This window comes from Aquila chrysaetos, chromosome 5 (genome assembly GCF_900496995.4).
Source record: "Aquila chrysaetos chrysaetos chromosome 5, bAquChr1.4, whole genome shotgun sequence".
Lineage (NCBI taxonomy): Eukaryota > Metazoa > Chordata > Aves > Accipitriformes > Accipitridae > Aquila > Aquila chrysaetos.
The window spans coordinates 60,462,693-60,478,737 of NC_044008.1; the positions used below are offsets into that span (position 1 = coordinate 60,462,693).

General features: G+C 46.8%; 1 protein-coding gene and 1 long non-coding RNA gene across 13 annotated transcripts in view; one reads left to right on the top strand and one right to left on the bottom strand.

Moving 5' to 3' along the window:
- Positions 1 to 4,248: 4,248 nt before the first annotated feature.
- Positions 4,249 to 5,973, bottom strand: LOC115341824. The gene is made up of 3 exons (XR_003923535.1): positions 5,809 to 5,973; positions 4,968 to 5,220; positions 4,249 to 4,404 (listed from the first exon to the last, which is right to left on the bottom strand). It is a non-coding gene; the product is annotated as an uncharacterized LOC115341824 (long non-coding RNA).
- The window catches only part of GLCE (glucuronic acid epimerase), a 54,896-nt gene continuing 44,575 nt past the window's right edge, over positions 5,725 to 16,045 (top strand). For 3 of the 12 annotated variants that reach the window (XM_030015319.2, XM_030015313.2, XM_030015315.2), the window contains exon 1: positions 6,180 to 6,223. The gene's annotated coding sequence lies outside the window, so the exon portion shown is untranslated. The other 9 variants (XM_030015317.2, XM_030015320.2, XM_030015321.2 and 6 more) reach the window with 8 other exon arrangements.

Consider the following 16,045-nt stretch of genomic DNA (forward strand, 5'->3'; position numbering starts at 1 on the left):
CAGGGCACCCAAAGCAGAGGGATTTGGGGGGAAAATCATACAAAACACCCAAGAAATGGGGATGCCACCCTGATGGGAAGCATGCAGCCGTGCTTTTGAAGGGCAGGAGGGTCTTGCAAGCCGGGTGGGCTTTGATTTTTATTTTTGATTTTGATTTTTATTTTCCCTTTAGAGGACAGTGTTGGTGTTTGGGGATACCGAGACGTATAGCGTGTCCGCTCTGCAGCTGGCAAGCTGCCCGCCAGCATGCACACTGCTGGCCTTTTGCAGTCATGCATATGGTTCATCAGGAAGAATTTGGTTGCTCCTCTTCGTTTCAGGGCTTGAAATGTGCCGGGCAGGGGGTTGCAGGATGTAGTTTTGCTGCCCTGGAGCATGGAAGCATCTTGCAGGCTTTCAGCTGCCTGCTCCCTGCCTGCTCATGCCAGCAATGGTACCCGCCTGCCTGCACTCACTCCCACCCCGGGGTGTTTTCCATTGCCGGAGGGCAGGCTGATGCTCAGCAGATGGTGGGGAAACGCTCTCCAAGGGGGGATGAAGGCAGCATCAAGGTCACTGCTGACATGATGAATACTGAGCTGCTCACGTCCCAGCCACGGCGATGAAAAATTAATGAATTTCTTCCCTTTCCATCTGCAGCAGCTCCATCAGCTGCCATTTTTCCCCCGCATCTCCGGTTCGTCGGATGTTTCCTTTGGATCCCAGGAATAAATGATTAAAAGATGTGAAAGTTGGGGAGGGAGGATTGCTGCCACTCGTGAGGTTTCGGCGCTGGAGCGGGCACGGAGCTGGAGCAGTGGGGTACAGGCGGCTTCGTCTCCTTGGCCAAACCAAGTCACAGCTGGGATGGGAAATGGCACCCAGAGAGGGGCTGCTCCCTCCAAACCTGGGGTTTGCTTTGTTTTGGGGTTGTTTTTCATGTTAAAGCAACAGGAGGCTCCGAATCAGGAGCTGGGGAGGCAGGGGGTGAGGTTGGATAATGATACACCTCCTGATTAATGCCTTCCCTTGGCTGGCTTCATTATTGTGATTACACTCTGGCTGTAGCATAGCAACAGCTAATTGTTGGTTGGATGCAAAGTGCATAATTCCCTGTATTAAAATTTTATTAAGATATAATTGCATTCATCTTGCAGCAGCGGATGCTTCAAAGATGCCGAGAAGAGGCAGCAGTGCTTGTTGGGGCTCTGCTGTGTTTACCCCAAGCCACCGCTCCAGCTGATGGGGTTTCGATAATGGTTGAGCCTCAGGATATGAGGTCTGGGTGTCAGGATGTCAGGGGTCCGCAGTGCCGGACCGGGGCTGGGCACTGGGTTTCAGGTTGGAGAGGGCTGGCTGAGGGCACCTGGGCTGCGGCGCCTCTTGCACAGGATATTCCGTGCAGAATATTCCCTGACAAACCCTCAGTATATAAATTTTCAGCCACTGACAAAAGAAAATGAGGATTTGAGAGGTGATGAAATGCTGCCATGTATCAATGCTGCTGGAGGGCTGTGAGGGGCAGCTGCCGTCAGCATAGGAAGGTTTTTGCAACCTGTTGTTAAGAAGAAACTAAAATAGGAGCTTATGGCTGCTGAAAGTCCTTTGCTCCCCCGGCACCGTGTCCCCACTTCTCCAAAATCCAGACAGAGAGGAAAACCTTGAAGAAACTGTATTTATTAACAGTATGATCACACTTGGCATATTCTATTACTAAGTGGTCCTGGTACATAGATATTATTCACTTAAGTAATCAATCACTGCCAACAAATTACAGGATACAGGGAATGAAATTAGCAAAATGAACTATGGATGTAAAATTCATTTGAAATTCAATTTAGGAGCAACATTAGCTTTCAATTAGTCTGCCCAACTGTTTGAGCGTCATTTTGTCTATCAGATTTTTAAATAAATGTAATTAACCTTTGCTGTTAAATTGTTGTTGATTTCATTGATATAATTATTACGCGACTCCTAATATTTTGCTTGGGTGATATCTCATTAGCTGGTGGCTTCTAATTAGGGAAATGAAGGACCAGTGGTGATTTCTGGGTCTTCTTGTTCCCTCTGCCTGGCAGGGCAGGGGAGGGAGATGCTCCAGAGCTGGGACTCTGGGTGTGAAATTTTGTACAGGGAGCGGATGTGACCTGCCCCTACTGTCCCCAGCACAACTGGTCCCAAACTGGTGGAGCTAGGGACTGGGGAGCAGGGGGTGCCGGGCGTGCTAGGGACAGGGGAAGGACCACGGGGTGTAGGACCACGAACATGAGGATGGGGGGGTCCTGCAAATTAAGGCGGCAGCACCCAGATGTTAGACGCCTCCTCGGGTGCAGCTGGAGGGGATGATACCGGCTTCATCCCAGGTTGTTTGCAGCAGGGCAGATGGCCCATGGGGTGAGGTGGGGTTGGTAGGGGACTGGTGCTTTTTTGTGCTCCCTCTGTTGCTGTTTCCATCCCCATCACCAGCAGGATGGAGGCTGGGGAGCCCAGGCACCATTTGTCCCTAGCACTGCGGTAAGAAGAGGGTATTTGGGGCTTTTCTTCCTTGCCCACTGCTAATGCCCAGCACAGCCGCTTCAATGCACCATGTGCGTGGCCACAGGTAAATTCAGAATTAAATTAAGCTCTTATTTTGGGGCAGTAGAAACTGTTTTGAAAGCAGAGGATTCCCTGCAGAGAGGAGGGTCGGGGACTGTCCCATGGCAGCGGGGGAGCAAGAGGCTCTGCCACAGCCGTCAGCGGCCACGCTCCCCCCTGCTTCCCTCCCACCTGGCTTTCAAGAGGGGAGATGGATGAGATGGAGGAGTTAATTAAAGAGCAGTAACTCGTTAGAGCCCCATTTGAAGAGCTGGGGGTCTCAGGTTGGGCAGCAGCTGAGCAGGGCTAGGATGCTCCCCACATCACAGGCAGCCCCCTGTTCACAGCCAACAGCCCCAATAGTTGTTTTTCCCCCTAAAAGGGAAATAACTTTGACAGTCACTTAATTCCCACGAGTTATTTTTAACAGATACAGCCTTCCCCCTTCAGCTACATGGAGTTTTGTGAGGTTATAAATCAAGTTAATATCTGATATATAGGACTAATTCTGCCCCTATTGAAGCCGATGGAAATGTTTCCATTGACGTCAGCGAGAGCAGGATTGATCTCCGTGCATGGACTATTTGTTCCTGAGGTTTTAAGAATTCATTTCCTCCTTCCATTGCCAGAGACAGATAGCAGCAGTGGAGGTAGAGGAATCATCTAATAACCACATATTAATACATGAATCATCAGCTTAGAGCCCAGTGCAGGAGGAGGCTGAAAGGAGAATAACTGAGCTTGATATTGGGCTGGTGGAAAGAAAGGATTCCGCAGACAGGGCACAGCAGCTAATCGGGAACAAGATAATAATTGCAATGTAAATTTTTTCATGCTAGCATGCGAACCGCATCCTTTAAGCTCTATTTAAATGCATTACGGTAGACAGGGCCTCTGCTGAAATCCCTTATCCCATGCTGGAAGAACACCTGCGATATTTCTTTGCAATATACTTTGAGGACACTATTTGCTTTTGGATTGATTCCTAACAGCACTTAAACAAGCCAGGATAGCTGACGTGCTGTCATGACGGTGTGGGGCAGGCAGAAAGGGGCCTTGAAGTTTTACCCGGACACCTTATTTTTACTATTGCATTTTAATGAAGGAAACTGTCAATTTTTTTTTCATTTAACGATACCTCCTGTACAGCACTTCAAGAACTTCTTACGTGAAAGCAGAAAGATGTATTCTGCTCAACCTTACGTTTACATCTGCCAAAGTATGTAAAAGCATTGGTGGGATTTTGAACTCATTTGCAATGGAAATTTCTCGGCGCGGCTGGCTCTGGTCGCACGCTCCCTCTGTGCACAAAGAGGAACAGTGGAAGGCAATAACCTTTCATTATCTTAAAATCTCTTTGCATTTTACCCTATGATTTTGTTTTCATGGTGTGTGACAAATAAGACTAACGAATAACTTAGACAAAGGAGTGGGGTGCGTATGTGTGTTTATTGCCATGGAAACAATCTCTGGGCCAAGCTAAAAGAATAATTCTTTTAAGACTATTCCTGCTTTGCAAAGCCACCAGAATCCCAACATTTGAGAGGTCCCCACAGCACACGACCTTCAGCAGCTCCTGCAACATAACCGAAGGTCAGCATCTGGTTCTGCACTTTTTATACACAGTCTTGCTTACTTAAGTGCACCCCAGTAACACACCAAGTGACACATGGACCCCCCTTCCACTGCTGCTCGTTTCCCAGACCTCGCATACCACGTGCTGGGGCAATCTTTTATTTGCAGTGGAGAACGTAAGACTGAAGGATTGTGCTTTGCAACTGCAGGGTGAAGCGGTGAAGGTGGCGCGGCAATGCCGAGTCCTCACCTTGAGTAAATGCCTTCCCTGGTCTGCTGATGAGTAATGAAGATAATGCTGTAATTAAGACACTCACTGAGTCTCTTCTTACTCGGTTAATTTAAAATCAGTGGAAGGTCAATCCACCATTTCCAGCTGGAGCTCCCTAAACCTGGATTTTAGCACGGGAAGTCTGTAGTGGTATAAAAGACCGGTGGGCTTGGATGATGTGGGGCGAATCCCCGTGCCTGGCACCTCCGTGCAACCGGTGCACAAACAGGGCTGGGAGGGTCAATCCAGCCTGTGCAGCTGGGACATGCAAAGGGCCCCGTGCTCAGCCCATGCGCCTGAGAGCACCGTGCTGCTCCCAGAGCAGCTTCGTCTCCCTGCTCCAAGATCTTACCCACATTGTCAGAGCCCCAACAGCGGGCAAAGGCTTTTTGGAGCTGGTGGTTGAGCTTAGGGGAAAGGCAGCCCTCGGAGCTGGAGCATGGGTGCAGGGGGAAGGGAGTGGGGCAGCAAACCCCTGCCCCGAGGGCAGGAGCAGAGGGAGCAAGGCTGCAAAATGCAAATGAGGGTTTTGCAAGAAGCAGCATGCAAGGTTGTGCAAACCCACCTGGGCAGGATCCAGCCTTTGGACGGCCAAGTGCTGCTGGCACTAAGCAAAACAGCTGTACAGAAGCTGCAGGCAAAAACTAAAAGCGGCTGAAGGGAAATTCGGCATCTGTTGCCTGCACAGGGATGAGTAGTTTTATTTCTGGAGGGAAACCTCTGGCACGGGTACCTCTGAGACCACGAAGGAGAGCGGCACACAAACTAACACGTCATCAAATGTCACAGCAGTGGGTCAAGGTGGCGATTTCTGCACGCTGAGCAGAAACAGGTAAAATTTAGTTCATGTAGTAAGTAATTACGTTTACTTCAAGAGAGAACTAGACAAAAAAAGTCCAGTAACATTTGTAAAAGGTGGCGTTTGCGATTGGGAAACCACACTGCAGCTGCGAACCTGCCAGGCCTGAGGGAGAGAATTCACAGCTCCACCTACAAGATCGCTAAAACCCTTACAGACTATTTTAATTAAAAGGAAAACAACGGCAAACCCTCACAGGTTATTTTAATTAAAGCCCCCACCCCAGTCACACGGAGACAGCCCAGCAGGCCGCCGCCACCGCGGCCGCCATGCCGCCACGTGCGCGCTGCCAAGGGGCGGGGCGCCGCGCAGCCAATAGGCAGCGTCTCCCACCCGGTAGGCCCGCCTTCCCGATCCCGCGCAGTCCATTGGCTGGCGGCAGGCCCCGCCCACACCCGCCGTTCTCGCGGGAAGTAGGGGCAGGGCCGGGCCGCCCGTTCGCCCCCGCGCCCCCTCCCCCCCCCCCGCCCCGGGCGCTGGGGTTCCGCCGCGGCCGCTGTGCGCTGCCCTTCCCCGGGAGGCCCCGCCGCCCCGCCCCGCCCGCCACCCATGTCGGCGGCACCGTGCAGGTAAGGGCGCGCCCGTGGCTGGAACGGGGTGGAGTGAGGCCGTGGCAAAGGGGGAACAGAGCGGGGGCGGCATGGGGGGGGGCTGCCCGCCGTGGGGATGGGATGGGAGGGGAGGGGCGGGAGCGGCCCCGGCCCCGCCGCGCGGCCGGTGTCCCCGGTGCAGCGGCCCCTCCCGCCCCGCCACCTCCCCGCCCCGCCGGCGCCGCTGTCACGGCGCGCCGCGCGGCCCGCGCCCCGCGCGCCTATTGGCCAGGGCATTCGGCGCGCCCCGCCCCCCGCCCTCCCATTGGCGGCGCGGCGGGAAGGCGGGGCGGGACGCGGCGCGGCCCCTCCGTGCGCCCCCGCCTCCCCGGCGCTGGGGTTCCGCCGCCGGCGAGGCCCGCGCCCCCGCAGGTAGGAACCGGCCCGGCCTCCCGCCGCTCGGTACCCCCGGCCGCGGCTTCTCCGCCCCGCGGGGTCCCGGCACCCCTCCGCTTCCCCCCGGGAGGCCTCTCTCAGCCTCTCCGGAGGCGGCGCGGCCACGCGCCCCCTCCTCAGCCCCAGGCGGGCCCCCCCGAGGCCCCCCTCTTCCCTCAGCGGGTGGCCGGTAACGGCAGCCTCGGAGCCGGTAGCGGCAGCCGCGGGGCTTTCTGAAGGGTGGGTTGTGTCGCGCAGCGGCCTGGGGCTGCTGGGGTGGGCTGGGGGAGGGAGCTGGGGCCAGCTGGCTTCACCCCGCGCCCTCGGTGCGTGGAGGTGCTCGGCCCAAATTGGGGGTTTGGGAGTTCTCTCTGAGCCTGGTAAGGACGATGCAGGAGCGTGGGCTGTGGTTTGCAGGAATACGTGGAGGAATCCTCTGTTTTCCAGCTGGTGGGATTCCAGCGCGGTGAGTCCTGCCTGGAAAACCTCCAATTCAAGGTGAACCAAACTCTAGAAGGAGGAATTGCGCTAGCTGAGGTCTCCCGGTAAAACCCGGTGCGTTTCTCGCAGGGGAAGCAAAGCTGCCTCCTTCGCCTAAGCTGTGTAGCAGGGGTGTTACCTGGTGAGATGCAACACGGTTTGTGTACGGTATCTGGATAGGCTCAGCGAATAATAAGGAATCGTGTTTAATCACGTAGTACAACCTAGCTTCTGCTAGGCGAGAGGGGTGTGAATATTTTCAGAGGTCAACTCCCGATACAGAATGACAGATGCTGCTCAGGCAGCTTGTCTGAATATATACCTAGGGAAAATGCTGAAGTGGCCCAGACAGGTGCTGCTGGGTTGTCCCTGTTCAGGCATGGGTGCTCTTTTGCTCCGTCAAGGCATTTTGCATGCATTTGTGTCCGTACTTGAGATGTCAAGGTATAACAAAAACAACAGGAAGGCACTCATAGTAAGGCTGAGATGCTTAGTCAGGTGCCCATAAAGCTAAACTCAACTCAGAATACTTTCTTATTCTTTAGTTTTTCACTGGGAACTGGAGGTGCATCAGACTTTGTCAAATCAAGCTCTGAAACTGCTTCTGTACCAGCAAACAGCAGGTTTCCCGGTGCTTCTGGAATCAACAAAGTAACGGCCACCTGTAAACCTATTTACGTGAGGGATCGCTGCGCGCTCCAAGCGAGCGCTGTAGCAGGTATAATAAGATGAAATCAGCTTTGTTAGGAAGGCCACAGCTAAATGGGTTTTGTGCTGGAGGTATGTTAGTACAGGAACAGTCACCCTCCTTAACAGGACTGAATTGAAAGAGACCTAGCCTATATGTGCTCTTTATTTTGCCTTCTGGAATTCACACCCACTTGAACAGTGTGAAGAGGAGAAAACCTGATCAGTGCGCTCTCTGGGAAGGGGAAAATTAAAATAATATCCATGGTTTTTGTAAGAGCTAGAATGAGTGCAGGTGAGTCCTCGGATGATGAGGACAGTATGTTCGGGATCATGTGTACTGTGGCTTTTTTGAGTACAACATAGAGATCAGCTGCTGCAGACCTTGCGCATGAAACTGTGGAAGATGCCTCATAATGAAAGAGACTTTGGGCATTTTATTGTAAGGCAAAATCATGAGAACACAAAAAAGATGTGCTTGTGCTGTAGTTGCAGATAGGTTTGAGCGTCTGTGGGCTGCTCTGCTTCTGTCCATTCTGAGAAGCATAAGAAGGATGCATGATAGTAGTATTATAATGCAAAGTTTTAGCTAATATATTCTGCTTTAAGCAAAATTTTAATGTTGCAAAGGCAAATACCTCACAGCTTCCCAGGTAGTGGAAGAGGATCAGTGTACAAACGGGAGTGTGATTTTTCCAGTTCTTCCACATGATGCTTGTTGGCTTCAGGGGAGTGCAGCCCAAAAAGTGTGAGAGTGTTTTGGGTTTGTGGGTTTTTTTTTTTTTTATTATTCTTTTGACAATTAGGAACTTGAGCCTTTTGGCTTGTTCCATTAGACACAGGAGTTGCCAGTAGTTAATAGCTCTCCTAGTTAGAGCTGGCCAAGCAGGAAAGGATTTTAAGGACGTTGTGTGCTTCTAAACTTGGCCAGTTATAACAAGCCTTAACAATATTTGATATATCTGTAGAGGCGTCTTGCCCTGCTGAGATGTTCTTTGGCATAGTTGTGAAATCTAGGTGAAATATTGCACTTTGTTTACTTAAAGGCATTGTTTTCACTTCAGTGAACAGCTAACCCTTCTGATACAGCTGGTGATCGATAAATATAATTGAGGTCAGAGGCATCTCGATTTTCCAGGTGCTCTTTGTACCTTTTTAAAAAAGCAAATCTCTTCTTACCAAGATACGACGTAACTTCCACGACTATTTTGTCTGCCCGGCTTGTGGAATGGCTTTTGACATTGTGCTCTAGTAAGGTAGGAAGACTTGCTTTAATAAGGAGATCCTGGCACGTGTCCCTTCAGGTGGTGCCTTGGGAAGTCCTTTAACTTTTCATGAGGTAATAATGTCACTGTCTACATTTGGGATGGTAGCTATTTCTTTTTTTTTAATAATCAATAAAAGTATCCTATAGCACAGCCTGGACGAAGCTGCCCCTTTTGTATCACGCAGCGTGTTACACAGCTAAAAATTAGTAGGGACCTGAAATGATTAGTATCTGGCTGGTGGCCCAGAAAGAGGGAAAGCTGGGTCTGGCAGCATTTGACAGTAATTTTCTGTAAGACAAGTGTCCTTAGCTCTTTCATTGTCCAATTGATTCTTTAACAATAGCACTCCCATTTGTAATGCGGAGTCTATAATGCTACTCCAGCTGGAAAAACAAGAGGTGCACTAGTCGCCCTGGCTAGTGCATATGCTGCAGTAAACAAGAGGTCTTGGGTGGTGACTGCTGCAGAGAAATAGGTAAAATGTGTAAAACAAACCCCCCGAAGTCCCCCGCCCCAATAATATTTGGCAGGAGTAGCAACGGTCGCCTATGGTACTGTTGTAGCATGAGCAGGTGATAATCCAGACTGCTGCTTTGTGGTTTTTTGCCTAATGGTCTTTGGTGGTTTTCTTCTCTCTGTTCAGGATCTCTGCTCTTTTGGCAAGAAAAGGGAAATAAGAAGTTAGATTTCACTGAGGCTACATTTAAAGTAACTCTCTTTCTCTGAACATTTAATTGAGCTGTAAGATTAAAAGGCATCTACTTGCGGTGTTTCTTAAACTGGTTACTTTAGTATTTGGGTATGTTTTTAATGACCTAGCTTTCATGTCTGAGCCGCAGTCAAAACTTTAAGATCTAATTTCTGCTGGTTTTCAAAGCAAGTTGACTCATCAGTTTAGCCTTGTGCTGCAGACCTAAAATGTCAGAAGATGTTCCCCTTTTACAATATTGCCATTTTGTGATTTTTCCTTTTTTTCCCTAATGCTAAAATTCTGATGTTCCTAAATAAAATTTGGGGAATAAACACTTGTATTTGCGGACTATTTGCTCATGCAAGTAAGCCTAGCACAAATTTAGCTTTTCTGTAGTTATGCTGGATTTTCACTTAGCATTTCTAGAACAAAATGTAAATTTGCTTTCCTATCGGCACTTGCTATTTTCTTGACTGCCCCCTCTGTGCTCTGCAGTTGCAGCTTTTGTTTCTGTTTTTTCACCTCATCTCCTCTTGGCATCCTTTTTGCTTCCTGCCTCTTCACGGTGTCTTGTTGGCACTAGAACATGGCACCTCCTCTGTGTGTGACAAGCGGGCTGCTGGCTTTTTAATCCCTCCTCACCGCCGAACTTTGTGCCGTACTTGCCAACAGAGCCATAGATGAGCCTCGGTGCTTACTTTTAATCTGGGTGAAGCAGTGCGCAAACGTGTGGCACGAAAGAAAGACTTTGTAATGATCTAGCTAATATTTAACAAAGTTTGCTTGAAAACCGCACATAGCTTCTCGGCTGTGTTTTAAATGTTAATATTGAATTTGAAATATTGGAGGTGACAGATAAAATGCATGGTAATGAGATCCTTCTAAAGAAAGCTCACTGCTAATTCCAAAGGAAATGAGCTTTTAATTAGTGTCTTATCTCAAGTATGCCACCTTTTCTTTTTTCCTCATTTATATCGCTTGTATTATTAGAGTTAAAGATCAGCTGGTGTCTCCTGATATGGGAACCAGTTGGCTGGTGTCACTTTATAAAATCTGATTTACAGACTCTAGATTACATGTAGCTTGTTGATCACAAAATAAATTGGTTTGGCTATGTTTTCAGGAGTTAGAATTTATTGTTATCTGAAGCTGCACTTTTGGAAATTAAGATGTTCAGGGAATACCCATGTTGCTGTCCATGCAATATCTACCGTACAGATAGAGACTTTGAAGCATTGAATCTTGGCTCTTTCAGGAATGATATATTCCCTGTTTCACTATAATAAAAACCTTAACACAGAATTTTCTGAAGCAACTGTAAATGCTAAGCAGTAAGGTTAGCCGCTCAAAAAAACCCAAAACACCAACCCCGCCGCCCCCCCCCCCCCAAACCCCAAACCATTTTAGCTTGAGCCTTAAAATGTATCTCCTGCTGACCTTGGTAAGGTTGAGAACAATAAGGTTTCTATTTGCTTAAGGTTCTTTTCAAATGGGCTTTCCACAGGAATATTAGTTTAAGAACAGGTAAAAGAGCAGGTAAGATTTTTAAACTTAAGCAAGCATGCATGTAGTTTGGATCCAGATTGAGAGACATGATTAGATGATTTGGATTAAGGAACAAATTCTGCCTAACAAAGCTCACTTGAGCAAAGGGTTTCCATGTCTAGCAGGGTCCAGCGTTTCTGCTCTGGATGTTCCCTGGAGAAGGTGCTGGGGAGGGACCACGGTTCAGCACACGCTCTGCAAATGGGAGTGGTGGTGAGCCACGTTTGCTGGGTTTTAGGGCTAATATGTAGACCCACGAAAAAGCAAGGTAAGAACAGAGCTGAAGTGAGGGAGCAGAAAATGAGCTTGACTTGGCAGTAGAGCACTTGATCTTCTCGTATGTAGTGGGAACTAGGAAGGTTACCGCTTGGTTTAGCTTCTAAAGTGGCTTCATTCAAGCTCATTTTTTTTTCTGTCCTGCTTCTTGCCATGAAAAATAAAGTCTCTTCCAGAGTATCAAAACTTTTTCTGTGTCCCTTGTAGGGTACTTGTGGGTTTAGTTTAGGCTGTGTGTTTCAGTGAGAAGCCTTCTGAACAGGCAAGTTTGATAGGAGTGTCCCTGAGCTGGTCTAAGCACAGGAAATGGGGCTGTTAGCGCATTTCTTTTCCTCTTTTTAATTGTATTAAGGTATGTGGGAAATGCCAGAAAGTTTTGAAACAAAAGCAGTTTATCAGGAACTCCTAAAGCCTGTGCGGCTGTGGGGCTTCCCTTGGAGGTGAAAGCTCAGGATATTTATTTGCGCTTCTCAATCTTGGAGATACCAAAGGTTGACCTTACCTTCAGTAAATGCGTCTGGTGCTTGAAAAGGCAGTTTTGTTCCTCTTAAAACTTTGGTTTCCATGTTGAAAGTGAAAGGATTTTCCTGTTTCTTCCTGGGTGTGGTTTTCCTGAAGAAGTATTTTTGCTGTTTTCCTTCTCTTATAGAAAAAAGGAAGTCTGAATCTGAACAGAATGAGCTTATTTTACCAGTTATTATATTTAATGTATATTTGAATTTCCCATAGAAATCTTTTTAACAATACCAAAAGATATGAATTAATTCCTGCAAAAAAAAACACTTGAAGAAATAAAAAATGGTTTCTATTGCTTCCTACTCTGCTTCGTTAACAGTCTGTTAGCTCGGCTACAGGTGTTCAGTGCCATCCAAGCTGCAAAGGTAACTGTGGCAAGAAAATAATCTTTTAAAAATCATGCCCTACAAGTGCAGCTCTTGTTCCTTATGGTGGGATACATTCCCATGAAGTACCTGAAGCTTTCGGACCTGCAGGTTTCCTAACCTTGGTGGTTGCTATCCATTTAATTTTTGAATGTTTGTGGTATTTGCCACACTTTTAGGTAGAGTTGAGTTGTTGAAATGGACCTGAAGGTTATCCAGTCAGGTGACCTTCACACAATATTTAACTTTTCTTTTTCATTCATGTTTTCCCTGAAAAGCTGTTGGATTGCCTTGTTTAGTTTGATGTTATACGAGATGGCTAGATACTGTTTTGACTGAATAAGAAATAATGTATGGCTGCTGGCTTAATTTTCTTTCTAATGATTTGTTTTAAGCAGCATTTGAGCAGATATAAGGATTAATTGTTAAATTGATTATTGAGCTGACTATTTAAGAGCATGGTTTGTGTTTGCAACCAGTTGTCAAAAGTGAGCAAAGCAGAGTTAGTGAGCTGACCTGGATGTGTTTGCTGAGTGTCTCGAGACTTTAGAGAGAGAAGATGTCATACATCTGCAGAAGCCTCTTGTCAAATTAATGTACTCGTCTGAAAATAGGGTTCTGGCTTGTGGTTTGAAGTGGAGGGGCCTTTGAAAATACTTTTCTATTTACCTTTTTTTTTGTCTGCGCCTGTTTGATTTACGCTTCTGCTTTTTGATAAGCAGAAAATTTTTTCTTTAGCATATATTGTTAAAAATGTTGACTTTGATTTTTGGGAAGTTGAGTTATGACTTCAAGATGTATTTATTCATCAAGCTCTCCTGTTAAAAAGGTACCTGAATACAAAGTTGAATACAGAAGGCTGCTGGTTATGTTGTCTTAGCTGATTTTGTTAAGTTCTTTTTAAAAAAATAAAATTGTGTTAACTGTACTGTGTATCTCAAGCTGAAGGACTAATCGGTTCTCGCCATCCCTGCTGTTTAATGTAGGCTTTCTTAAAAACCCTAAGAAGCTTTCCTTTCCTAGTAGGGCTTTCAGATGTCTCTCTTCCTAATGATAAATGTCAACAAATGAGATCAGAGCATCTTCTGCTGCAGTAAGGGAGAAGTAATTTTCTCAGTGTGGGTTGTTTGGGTTGGTTTGGTTTTTTTTTTGATACACTGTTTCTCCATGTAGCTGAGAAACCAAAATAGATCACATACTTCATACTGCAAAGGCAGCAAGCCTTTTGGTGATGCGTGGTTGCCAGTGGGATCCACTGGCTACTCTGGGACAGTCTGGTTGTACTCAGGGGGAAAATACGTGTGCAGGCAGGGCTGCCTGCGCGCACCCGGGAGCCTGCCGTCTCCGTGGGTGCGTGGCCAGGGTTTGCTGTGGTGCTGCTGGCTGCGAGCAGCTATCCTAACCACGGAAACACAGCCACAGGAACTGCTGGAAATAACTTTGCCTAGGCTTGTGAGGTTTTCTACTGGTTGATAATAGAAATGTAAAGAACAACATGAACAGCACTATGGTTGCTCTACAGATGAAGAAAATGAAGGATGAGTCATCTGTGGAAGAACAGGGAAGATGCTGAGTGTAATTGGAGTTGTTGTGATTTTTTTTTTTCTTAATCTATTCTTAAATAGAGTTATGCACTTCTGTTTCACTTTATAACTGGTTTTGAGTGGTTTTTTCCTTGCCCGCATGATAAATTTGCACTGGAAGTGCTGTACAGAAGGTGAATTTAGATAAAATCTCCATTATATGCCAGTCCCACAGCCGAGGTGTTGGAGATCTGCATGCTTTGTACAATGACAGCCACCTTCCACCACATGCTAGTGGGTTTTGCTATATTTTTTGTGCACTGAGTATTCTTCCAGAAAAATCTTAATTTCCCAGGAAGTTAAACTGTCAAAGCTACTCGCTTTTGGGTAGGTGGGAGGAACAGCTTCATCCTGCTCAGCCATATGTTAGTGGTAACTTAAAGCCAGCAGGGTTTTAGGATTAGAAAAGGCTAATATTTCGGTCACTTCCACAGCCTGGACAAACCAGGACCCCCAGCACTCGGTGTGTGGTGCTATAGATGTGCTGCTGCCCTTTAGTTTGCAAAAATGCTTCTTGATGCCTGTGGCCTCGCAAGCATCAGGCTATTTCTCACCCCGAACACACTGTCCTTGCCCCTGGCAAGGGTGCTCCCTGCGACCTGCTCTTGGGCTTGTCTTCCAGCTGCTTTGCTTGGAAGGCTGTCCCTAGCTTCATGGGTGCATTGCAACCAAGGGATGTGGTGTTTATCTTCTTTTAAGCTATTTTCAGTGCCTCCCCCAGCAGACAGAGAGCTTTCTGCAAATCTCTGCTCTGTAGCTGAAGCTTCAAGTACCTCCAGTGCATAAGAGCATGCCACTGATCTCAGGGTCAGCCGGACTGTAGCACTTCTGTTTGAGGAAACCTGATGGAGGTAACTGGACCTTCACGCTGGGAGGCTTGGCGAGCCCCTGCAGCTGCGTTTTGAAGGCAGCTGAGCATGCACGCAGCGCAGGTTGTGCAGCAACTTGCCATGGAATCTCAGCTTGATGTGCACTACCTTCACACTTCCATTGGCACGGTGGTAATTCGTAGCTTGGATGCTTGCGCGCAGTGAATCCTAGGTGGCCAAGTAAAGTAGGTCAGTTATTTTAAAGTGTTATGATTAATTTATAAATGCCATTATTTTGTAGAGGCAAGGTAGATCTAAATACACAATCTTATGCGATGGGTGGCTGTTTGCAACAGAAAACTGGTGCTTCAGAGTAAACAAATGCTTTTGCAAGGGAGAGCTAGAAGTAAGTGGAAAGGATTATTTTTAAGCTTCAAGCTTTGCATGTCTAGAGATTTTTCTTTAACATGAAATGGCTTTAGAACAGAAAATCTTTCGTGGTATGTAATGCTTCCAAAACCCTTGGCAGATGGGTAACTTTGTTTCCAAACATCAAATGTTTTAGCTGTTTTAATGCCTGTTTTTAAGCATGAACAGCACTCTCGGAGAATGTTCATATTAAGCCTGCCGGGAATTAGACTTTTAAAAGAACTGTTTCACAAAAGAACGTTATCACAAAAAGTGAAGAATTATGGAAAACTTAATGCTACACTTGGACTCCTTTGCATAATATACAAAATAACATCACACTGGATAAAAGAGGGGAGGTACACTCATGCCCTAGTGTTTAACCCTCTGTAGTTGAAAGGCATATATTTGCATACCTCTGGTAGGGAAATGGCCTTATATCAAAATAAGCTGTGCATGCACACAAACATTTTTGACATGCAGTATCAAAACCCTTGAACGTTCATTGGTAGGGCTAGGATCAGCACCTTGCTGAGATGTGAGAATGGACAGATGCGAGAGAAGGTGTGCTTTTGGATTTAATGTCTGCCAGATGCTTTCCTCAATAGTTGCAGGTCTTATTTCCACTACAAGTTTCAACAGAGGGCTTTTTTATCACTAAATGCTTAGTTTATTACTGCTCTGGGCAGGAGGTTATATATCCCTGTTGGTATAACGTGGAGAAAGTCGGTCACAATCCACATCTATCTAGTCCTTAAACTCCTATTTGATCTTTGAACTACATCTAGAAGTATTTGGTGCCTTATATCTTACAGAAGTATTACGTATACAGAAGGTGAATTTGTTCTTAAATTTTAAGCTGAGTGGGTCACAGAGCTGAGAATTACGGTAAACACCAGCAGTGAATGTTATGCTTTAGACAAAGGATTTTGCACAGTTCTGAGTTTTCTTAGAAAGGCGAGTCTTGGCATTGGCATTCAGTAACAGTAAAGCATTCTTGGTATTTGTGGACTGTAAAATTTATAGAGTAATAGATATGCAAATGGGCTGCCACAACACTACAGGCTGTATAGTAATGCATAATTGTGACATGTTTTTAGCTATTTGCAAAAATTGGCTTTCTTGCAGGAGTGCGATTTATCAGGTTCTCACCTTTTTAAAGATACAATTCTCAAGTTTCTTACCTAAATA